At 46.9% G+C, this 10,576-nt stretch overlaps 1 pseudogene; it reads right to left on the bottom strand.

Moving 5' to 3' along the window:
* Positions 1 to 7,824: 7,824 nt before the first annotated feature.
* Positions 7,825 to 10,136, bottom strand: LOC128850212 (cytochrome b-like; annotated as a pseudogene).
* Between the last annotated feature and the right edge of the window lie 440 nt (positions 10,137 to 10,576).

Below are 10,576 nucleotides of genomic sequence, written 5' to 3'. Positions count from 1 at the left end.
GGAACCAGGTGTATTGACTAGCATAAAAGACAGCTCTGGAACAGCTGGATTTTGAAGATCTTCCCCACCGTGAGATCACATTGATCGAAGACAGAAGCAGTGGAACGCCTTCTGGACCAGGACCCCCAGAGATACCAGATGTCTGTGGACTCGTAGTGGTAGCTATAAATCCCTTTTTCTTCCCTTTTCTCCCCATCTTTTCTTTATTCTCTCTCTCTTTCTGTCACAAGGCGCTTTACGGGCACAATTAATAAAGTTCCCGTTTGGATTGAAATTTAACTCCCTTGACTTATTGAATTATTGCTTTTTGCACTCTGAGATCATAGCTGAAATGAACTATCACACGTCCACTTATGAGTGGACCGTGACAATGGAAAACTACGCTAATGCACAAATCAGCTGAGTGACACCTGGGGTGAGACACAGAAACTTGGTGGGATGAATTGCATGACTGGAGTGCTGTGATTGACAACTATAAACCATTCAGAAGGGACAGACGAGGAAGGATAGGTGGGGGACATGCCCTCTATGCAAAAAAATGGGATTGATTGCATGCATCTATCCTGGAAGAACAGCAATGCACAGGCGTCACGTAAATAGGAATGGCTCTGACAGGTGGCTAAGGAATGCCCTCCCATCGAGTTACGAGGTTCAGGGTGGGCACCCTTGCTTTCTAAGCTTCCCCTCAGAGAGGAGTTTCGGTGCAGCTGGATCTGTCTCTAGTCCTATACTTGGACAATATTTCATATCTAAAGGACTATGTGGAAATATGTGTGAGTTAGCCACCAGTCAGAGTTTAGTGTCACCTGTGAGAGTGCTGTCACCCACAGCGTTCATACTTGCTATCAGTGAGTCAAATGGGCTGTCACCAGAGCAGTTCAGAAAGTTTCACAATGCCTGTCAGAGCTCTCTCAAGGACTCTCACTAAGACAATTTTGCAATGCTCAGAAAGTAGGTAATTTATTTAAAGCAGCAGATTAAACAAGTTCAGGATTGCCACTGATAAATCCACCTGCTGAGTTAGCACTAGAAGATTATAACCGGTTAACAACGATCATAGAATCATAGAATCACAAGTTGGAAAAGACCCACTGGATGATCGAGTCCAACCATTCCTAACAGTCCCTAAACCATGTCCCTAAGCACTTCATCCACCCGTTCCTTAAACACCTCCAGGGAAGGTGACTCAACCACCTCCCTGGGCAGCCTGTTCCAGTGCCCAATGACCCTTTCTGTGAAGAATTTTTTTCTGATATCCAGCCTGAACCTCCCCTGGTAGAGCTTGAGGCCATTCCCCCTTGTCCTGTCCTCTGTCACTTGGGAGAAGAGGCCAGCTCCCTCCTCTCCACAACCTCCTTTCAGATAGTTGTAGAGAGCAATAAGGTCTCCCCTCAGCCTCCTCTTCTCCAGGCTAAACAACCCCAGCTCTCTCAGCCGCTCCTCGTAAGACTTGTTCTCCAGCCCCCTCACCAGCTTCGTTACTCTTCTCTGGACACGCTCCAGAGCCTCAACATCCTTCTTGTGGTGAGGGGCCCAGAACTGAACACAGTATTCAAGGTGCGGTCTCACCAGTGCCGAGTACAGAGGGAGAATCACCTCCCTGGATCTGCTGGTGACCCCATTTCTGATACAAGCCAAGATGCCATTGGCCTTCTTGGCCACCTGGGCACACTGCTGGCTCATGTTCAGTCGGCTGTCAACCAGCACCCCCAGGTCCTTCTCCTCCTTGCAGCTCTCCAGCCACTCTTCCCCCAGTCTATAGCACTGCATAGGGTTGTTGTGCCCCAAGTGTAGGACCCGGCATTTGGCCTTGTTGAACCTCATGCCATTGGCCTCGGCCCAGCAGTCCAGCCTGTTCAGATCCCTTTGCAGAGCCTCCCTACCCTCCAGCAGATCCACGCTTCCATCCAGCTTAGTGTCATCCGCAAACTTGCTGAGGGTGCACTCAATGCCTTCATCCAGGTCATTGATAAAGACATTGAACAGGGCTGGACCCAGTACCGAGCCCTGAGGAACCCCACTTGTAACTGGCCTCCAGATGGAGTTAAGTCCATTGACCACCACTCTCTGGGCCCAATCATATATATATGAATTAACTATTGAAACTTGAGTTAGTAGTTATTTTCCTGGGAACATCTGACAAAGCCAGAGGCGTAATTCTTACTAACAAGGTGTCTCTCCTTAGGGGGAAAGAGGTCCAGGCACTTTGACTCATCCATCAGGCAAGGTGGTCATTTTTCCTCCTCAAAGAATGGGGGGGTTGGGTGCCAATTTTATACCTTTTGCAAACACTTTTGGTGCTTAATGAGGTGGGACAAAATCAATTGTTAGGTGTTGATCATCCCTTGGCAAGGCCGTTTGTGTCCTCAGAAGCGGAGACTCAACATTTCACCACACCTTTGAGGTAGGGAGCTCAGTCCGTACTTTCAGGGGTGTTTCTGCTCTTAACTGAAGCAACACCAGGCTGTGAGGCCTCTGCCTCACCCCAGGTGTCACTCAGCTGATTTGTGCATTAGACCACTATACAATCCATCTGTCTTACCAGGTACAATGACTTCAGTGTTCACCCCCTCTTGCAAGATCAGCCTTGGCAAGTCTGGCAAGTCTGTTGTACCACAGCAGGTTGAGAGCTTATAGGTGAAAATTAGAGACCAAGCCAACCAAGGAAACTTTGTTTGTGGTGTCTACTACAGGCCACCTGATCAAGGAGAGGAGGTGGATGAAGAGTTCTTAAGTTCTTTCTTCAGCTGCAGGAAGCATCGCACTTGCAGGCCCTGATCCTGATAGGGGACTTCAATCACCTGTACATCTGCTGGAAAGTAGCACAGAGAACTGCAAGCAGTCTGGGAAACTACTGGAATGTGTTGAGGACAATTTCCTAGTACAAGTGATAGAGAGCCCAATCAGGGGAGAGGCACTGCTGGACCTGTTGCTCACTAATGCGAAAGAACTTATCGGAGAGGTCAAAACTGGAGGTAACCTGGGCTGCAGCAATCATGCCCTGGTGGGATTCTCAGTCTTTGGGGGTACAGGATGGGTAAAAAGTAGAGTCAGGACCCTAAATCTCAGAGAGGCAAACTTTCAGCTGTTTAGGGTGCTAGTGCATGGGATCCCTTGGGAAACTGCCCTCAGAACAGGAGCAAATGAGAGCTGGGAGATATTTGAAGACTTTTTTCTTGGGGCGCAAGACATCTCAGTCCCAACGTGCAAGAAGTTGGACGGGGGAGTCAGGAAGCCAGCTTAGCTAAGTCAGGACCTCTTAGCCAAACCAAAACACAAAATCAAAATGCATATACAGTGGAGGCAGGGATACACATCCTGGGGAGACTATAGGGATATGATCCGGGAGTGGATCAGGAAAGCCAAGGCACAGATGAAGCTGAACTTGGCTAGGGACGTGAAAAATAACAAGAAGGGTTTCTTCAGGTACATAGGACAACAAAGGTATATGAAAGAAACTATACACCCCTTAATGATCAAAATGAGTGCCCTAGCTACAACTGACATGGAGTAATCTGAAGTACTTAATCTTCACTGGCAAAGGTTCAAGTCACACCACCCAAGATGAAGAATCCAAATGCGGGGACAGGGACAATGAAGAACTGCCCGCCATAGGAGAGGATCAAGTTCAGGATCATCTAAGGAACCTGAAGATACACAACTTCATGGGATCTGATGAGATGCATCCATGTATCCTGGTGGATGAAGTTGCTAAGCAGTTATCCATCATATTTGAGAAGTCGTGGCACTGCGGTGAAGTCACCACTGACTGGAAAAGGGGAAACATAATCCCATTTTTGAAAAAGGAAAAGAGGAAGACCCTGGGAACTCCAGGCCGGTCAGTCTCACATCTATGCTGGCAAAATCACGGAGCAGATCCTCCTGGAAACTCTGCTGAGGCATATGGAAAATAAGGAGGTGATTGGTGACAGCCAACATGGCTTCACTGAGGGCAAATTGTGTCTGACAAATTTGGTGGCCATCTATGACGGGGCTATGGCACTGGTGGACAAGGGAAGAGTGACTGACATAATCTACCTGGAGTTGTGCAAAGCTTTCAACACTGCCCCACACCACATTCTGGTCAGTAAATTGGGGAGACATGGATTTGACAGATGGACCACTCGGTGGATAAGGAATTGGCTGGATGGTTGCACTCAAAGAGTTGTGATCAATGGCTCAATGATGAACCAGTGACGAGTGGCATTCCTCAGGGGTTGGTATTGGCACCAGTGTTGTTTAACATCTTTGTTGCAGGCATGGACAAGTGGGGTTGAGGGCACCCTCAGCAAGTTTGCCAATGACACCAAGCTGTGTGGTGGGGTCAACACCCTGGAGGGAAGGGATGCCATCCAGAGAGACCTGGACAGGCTGGAGAGGTGGGCCTGTGAGAACCTCCTAAAGTACAGCAAGGCCAAGTTCAGCTGAACTGAAGTGCAAGGTCCTGCACCTGCATCAGGTCAATGCCTAACGTGGATACAGGCTGGATGATGAGTGGATTGAGAAAAGCCCTGAAAAGAAGGACTTGGGGATATTGGTGAATGAAAAGCTGGACATGAGCTGGCAGTGTGCACTTGCAACCCAGAAGGCCAACAGCATCCTGGGCTGCATCAAAAGCAGCATGGCCAGGAGGTTGAAGGAGGTGAGTGTCCCCCTCTAGTCTCCTCTCGTGAGACCTCACCTGGAGTCCTGCATTCAGTTCTGGAGTCCTCAGCACAGGAAGGACATGGATCTGTTGGAGTAAGTCCAGAGGAGCACCATGGTGATAATCTGAGGGCTGGAGTGACTTCTCTGTGCAACCTGTGCCAGTGTTTCACCACACTCAGCATAAAAAAATTCTTCCTAATATCTAGTCTAAACTTCTCCTCTTTCAGTTTAAAACCATTACCCCGTGTCCTATTGCTACAGGCCCTGCTAAAAAGTCATTCCCCATCTTTCTTAGAAGCCCCCTTTAAGTATGGAAAGGTCACAATAAGGTCTCCTTGGAGCCTTCTCTTCTCCAAGCTGAACAACCCCGACTTTTTCAGCCTCTCTTCATAGGAGAGGTGTTCCAGGCCTTTGATCATTTTTTGTGGCCTCCTCTGGACCCACTCGAACAGGTCCATATCTTTCTTGTGCTGAGGGCTCCAGAGCTGGATGCAGTATTCCAGGTGAGGTCTCTCCAGAGCAGAGTAGAAGGGCAGAATCCCCTCCCTCCTCCTGCTGGTCACACTTCTTTTGATGCAGTCCAGGATACAGTTGTCTTTCTGGGCTGCAAGAGCACATTGCTGGTTCATGTCCAGCTTCTCATCCACCGGCACCCATAAGTCCTTCTCCACAGGGCTGCTCTCAATCTCTTCATACCCCAGCCTGTATCAATACTAAGGGTTGCCCTGACGCAGATGCAGGACCTTGCACTTCTCCTTGTTGAACCTCATGAGTATTTCACAAGCCCACTTCTCCAGCTTATCCAGGTCTCTCTGGATAGCATCCTGTCCCTCAGGGGTGTCAACCTCACCACTCAGCTTGGTGTCATCCACAAACTTGCTGAAGGTGTACTTGATCCTATTGTCTGTGTCATTGATGAAGATATTAAACAACACTGGTCACAGAACAGCCCCCTGAGATACATCACTTGACACAGATCTCTATCTGGACATCGAGCCATTGACCACTACAGTCTGGGTGCAACCATCCAACCAATTCCTTATCCACCAAGCAGTCCACCTATCAAATCCATGTCTCTCCAATTTAGAGAGAAGGATATTGTGGGAGACTGTGTCAAAGGCTTTAAAGAAGTCCGGACAGATCACATCTATTGCTTTTCCCCTGTACACTGATGTGGTTACCCCATCACAGAAAGCCACTAGGTTGGTCATACAGGACTTGCCCTTGGTGAAGCCATGCTGGCTATCCCAAATCGCCTCCCTGTTCTCCATGTACTTTAGCATAGCTTCTAGGAGGATTTGTTCTATGATCTTCCCAGGCACAGAGGTGAGGCTGACAGATCAGTAGTTCCCAGGGTCATCTTCTCTACCCTTTTTAAAAATGGGGACAATGTTACTGATGAGCGAAAGCAGACAAGGGGGGGTGGGAGTGTTCATTAGAGCTTGGCGTTGTTTGCCTTGAAGACCTTGGAAGTTGATAACAAAGGAGCCAGCTAGCAGAAGTTTACTGATAAGTAGGCATTGGAATGCAAAAAGCTGGAAAACAACCAGAAGAGACTGTGCTTGTACACAGTTCAAGGAAAAAAACTTTTTCATCCTGAGGAAGGCTTCTTACTTCATCCCTAAGACCACCAGGAGGCACTACGCAGGCACAAGACTGGAGTGAACTTTCCAGAATTAATTATAATACGAAGCGGGAAAGGTTATGAATATGTAGCAGGTGCTTATAACTATGCATGTCTTTACACTATATGTAGCTGCTTGTTAAGTTATACGGTGTGCAAGCTAGGAGGAGAACCCCTTGCACCCCAGCGCTGGAAATAAACATACCTGCTTTATAACTCATTTTGGGTTATAGAGTTTGATTCCACAAAATGTTTGATGTTTTGTATGATTTTCAATAGGATTTGTGAACATATGGAATGTTGCTAGGTGTTCTGTATGATTTTCGAGAAATTTGTGAACATATAGAACGTTTGAAGTTTTGTATGATTTTCAAGAGGATTCGTGAACGTATAGAGCGTTTGAAGTTTTGTATTATTTTTGAGAGGATTTGTGATGTGAAATCATGACGATTCGTGAAATTTGCGAGAAAATTTTGCATTCATGTGTGTGGGGTATGATTTATTAATGTAACTCCAGCAGATGTGGAAAGCGAAAAATATGAGAATAGTGAGGATAAAATTTGCGATGGAGAAACAATAAAAATTTAGTCGAAAGTTCCTAGTGTTAGTCAAAAAGTCAGAGGAAAGGAAAAGTAAGAAATTATGCCCTGTGACCATGAATAGAATAGCACCATGAGGAGATCTTGCAAGATCATAGTAGTGAATGCTAACCCAAGTACATCAGTGTTAAAATGATTCCCCGGATACATCAACATTCAGTAACTCCTGAGAGTGACGAACAGGTCCGTGAGCCATCGTAGCCCATGTCTTAGATTGTATGCTCCTGCGCTAGCTACCATGGGCCACCTGTGAGGATTCCAGGAAAAAAAAAAAGAACCAACAGAAAAGAGACACCTGGATGCCGCAATTAGGAGGGAGAGTGTACCTGAAATAGTATGAATGTATCTGTGAATAACAACGTTAGAGGACTAATATGTGCTATGGCCCTGAAAAAGGAACCAGAGGCGCAAAAGAGCAAGTAGTGTGAGGGGTGTAGGGGGAATGAATGGGCCCGAAGCTAGTATCTTAGGATCTTACATGCGGTGCGTTGCTGATTTCACATGAGGTGAACGATTAATAAATAACCTGGTTCTCTGGAAGCCTGCCCTGCGAGAGCGTTTGGCACCTTAGCCCAGCTACCATTAATATTATGTATAATCTGGCACTTACCGTGTCCTGGAGATAGGATTTTAATGTATAACCTAACATATCATGGGTTTAGTACGTGTATAGTAGGGACTATTGGGTAATAACTTAGGTGGACATTCCTTGAAAGTAGGATGAGTTCTGTGAAGTTAGGATCCATAGTAAAGTTAATGCATATAGGACATACATGTAATGTATCATGTGGTCAAAAGTGTTATGTAATAGTACATGAATTATGGCTAAAATACCCCTTGAGGAGGAAGGGGGGGTGGAGGAGGTTGTGTATAAAGGGAAAACTCTAAGAATGGGTGTAGTCTTCAGTCTTTGGTTTACAAGACCAAAGTTTTGTATAAACTATTAGAGTGTTATTAGTAATTAAGTATTTTGTTTTCTAGTGTGGCAACAATTGGGAAGAGGATTAGGAGGATTGTAAAGTAGGTGAGGGAGGCTAGTTGACCGATAATGATGAATGGGTGTTCTACTGGTTGGCTACTGATTCACGTTAAAATAAAGAGGTTAGTTACTAGGATTCAGAATAGGGCTTGTGATAGGGGACGGAAGGTTATTGTTCATTGTTTAGATTTGTGTAGGAATGGGGCTAGGAAAAGTACTAGGACAGAAGCTGCTAGGGCTAATACTCCTAGTTTGTTTGGGATGGAGCGTAGGATGGCGTATGCGAATAGGAATTATCATTCTGGTTTGATGTGTGGGGGTGTTACTAGTGGGTTGGCTGGGGAAAAGTTTTCTGGGTCTCCTAGTAGGGTTGGTGAGAATAGGGCTAGGATTGTTAGGAAGAGGAGTATTATGATAAACCCTATAAGGTCCTTTATAGAGAAGTAGGGGTGAAATGGAATTTTGTCACAGTTTGATGATAGTCCTAGGGGGTTGTTTGAGCTGGATTCGTGTAGGAAGGTGAGGTGGATTAAGGTTAGGCCTGCGATTGCGAATGGGAGGAGGAAGTGTAGGGCGAAGAAGCGAGTTAATGTGTTTGCTATTCATGAGCGAACCCGTCTCTGTTGCAAAAGAGTGGGACGACTTGTTAGTAGAACTGGGAAAGCAACATCGTTCCTGCTATAAGAGAGGATCAGGTTCGAGACTGCCCAAGGAACCTGAGTCCTGCCTCACCAACCTAGTTCTTTCTATGATGGTGTGACCTCACTAGAGAGAATAATTAATTTTCTTGTGTAGTCTTTCAGTCAGGGTTGAGGAATCATAGAATCACAGAATCACTTGGTAAGTAAAGACCTTTGAGATCATCAAGCCCAACCATACCTGTCCACTACTAAATCACTTCCCTGAGCACCTCCTCTACCCGTCTTTTAAATCCCTCCAGGGATGAAGACTCAACCACCTCCTCTACCCGTCTTTTAAATCCCTCCAGGGATGAGGACTCAACCACCTCCCTGGGCAGCCTGTTCCAGTGCCTGAGAACCCTTTCGGTGAAGAAATTGTTTCTAATGTCCAATCTGAACCTCCTCTGGTGTAACTTGAGGCCATTCCCTCTCATCCTATCACCTGTCATTTGGGTGAAGAGACCAACACTCACCTCTCTACAACCTCCTTTCAGACAGCTGTAGACAGTGATAAGGTCTCTCCTCAGCCTTCTTTTCTCCAGGCTAAACAACCCCAGGTACCTCAGCCGCTCCTCATAAGACTTGTTCTCCAGATCCTTCCCCAGCTTCGTTCTCCTTCTCTGGACATGGTCCAGAGCCTCAACATTCAAGATCATCTAGTTCCAAGCCCCTGCCATGGGCAGGGACATCCCACTAAAGCAGGCTGCCCAAGGCCCCATCCAACTTGGCCTTAAACACCTCCAGGATTGGGGCATCCACAACCTCCCTTGGCAACCTGTTCCAGTGTCTCACCACTATCATAGTGATGAAATTCTTCCTAATGTCCAGTCTAAATCTGCCCCTCTTCAGTTTATACCCATTCCCCCTCATCCTATCCCCACAAGCCTTTATGGATAGCCCCTCTCCAGCTTTCCTGTAGGCCCCCTTCAGGTACTGGAAGATTGCTATAAGATCTCCTCTGAGCCTTCTCTTTTTCCAGACTGAACAAGTCCAACTCTCTCAGCCTGTCCTTGTAGGGAAGGTGCACCAACCCTCTGATCATCTTTGTAGCCCTCCTCTGGACCCGTTCCAACAGCTCCATATCCTTCTTATGTTGAGGATTCCAGAACCGGACACAGTCTTCCAGATGAGGTCTCACAAGAGAGGAATAGAGGGGCAGAATCACTTCCCTCGACCTGCTGGCCACGCTTCTTTTGATGCAGCCCAGCCGATGGTTGGCCTTCTGGGCTGTGAGCGCACACTGACGGCTCATGTTGAGCTTCTCATCGACCAGCACCCTCAAGTCCTTCTCTGCAGGGCTGCTCTCAATCACGTTATCCTCCATCGTGTATTGAAAACGGGGATTGTCTCGACCCAGGTGCAGGACCTTACACTTGGCCTTGTTGAACCTCATGAGGTTCTCAGAGGCCCACTTCTCCAGCCTGTCCAGGTCCCTCTGGATGACATCCTGTCCTTCCAGTGTGGCAACTATACCACTCAGCTTGGTGTCATCTGCAAACTTGCTGAGAGTACACTCAATCTTCCTGTCAATATCATTGATAAAGATACTGAATGGCACCAGTCCCAGTACGGACCCCTGAGGGACACCACTCACCACAGATCTCCATGTGGACTTCGAGCCATCGACTACTACTCTCTGAATATGACTATCCAAACAGTTTCTTATCCGCCTTACCGTCCACCCATCAGATCCATGATGAGCAAAAGCAGACAAGGGGGGTTAAGAGCATTCGTTAGAGCTTGGCGTTGTTTGCCTTGAAGACCTTGGAAGTTGATAACCAGGTAAAATATAATCCCAAGATTCTTGTTAGATGGAGATGCGGAGTGAGGGATTAGGGTATAATCCCAAGATTCTCATTAGACGGAGACGCATAGTGAGGGAATTTCCTCAAGGAAGCCCCTTGGGGTGTATATTGAGACACTGGAAGGAATTGGCTGAGCACCCAGGAGGTTCAATGAGTAAGAAGTTAATAACGTTTTGCAATCAGTGATGGCCCCGCTACACGTTGGACGATCAGGAAAAGTGGGCAGTAAATGGCACCCTGGA

This window comes from Cuculus canorus, chromosome W, assembly GCF_017976375.1.
Source record: "Cuculus canorus isolate bCucCan1 chromosome W, bCucCan1.pri, whole genome shotgun sequence".
Lineage (NCBI taxonomy): Eukaryota > Metazoa > Chordata > Aves > Cuculiformes > Cuculidae > Cuculus > Cuculus canorus.
The sequence above is the reverse complement of the archived record's forward strand: the minus strand, read 5'-3'. Positions and strand labels throughout refer to the sequence as shown.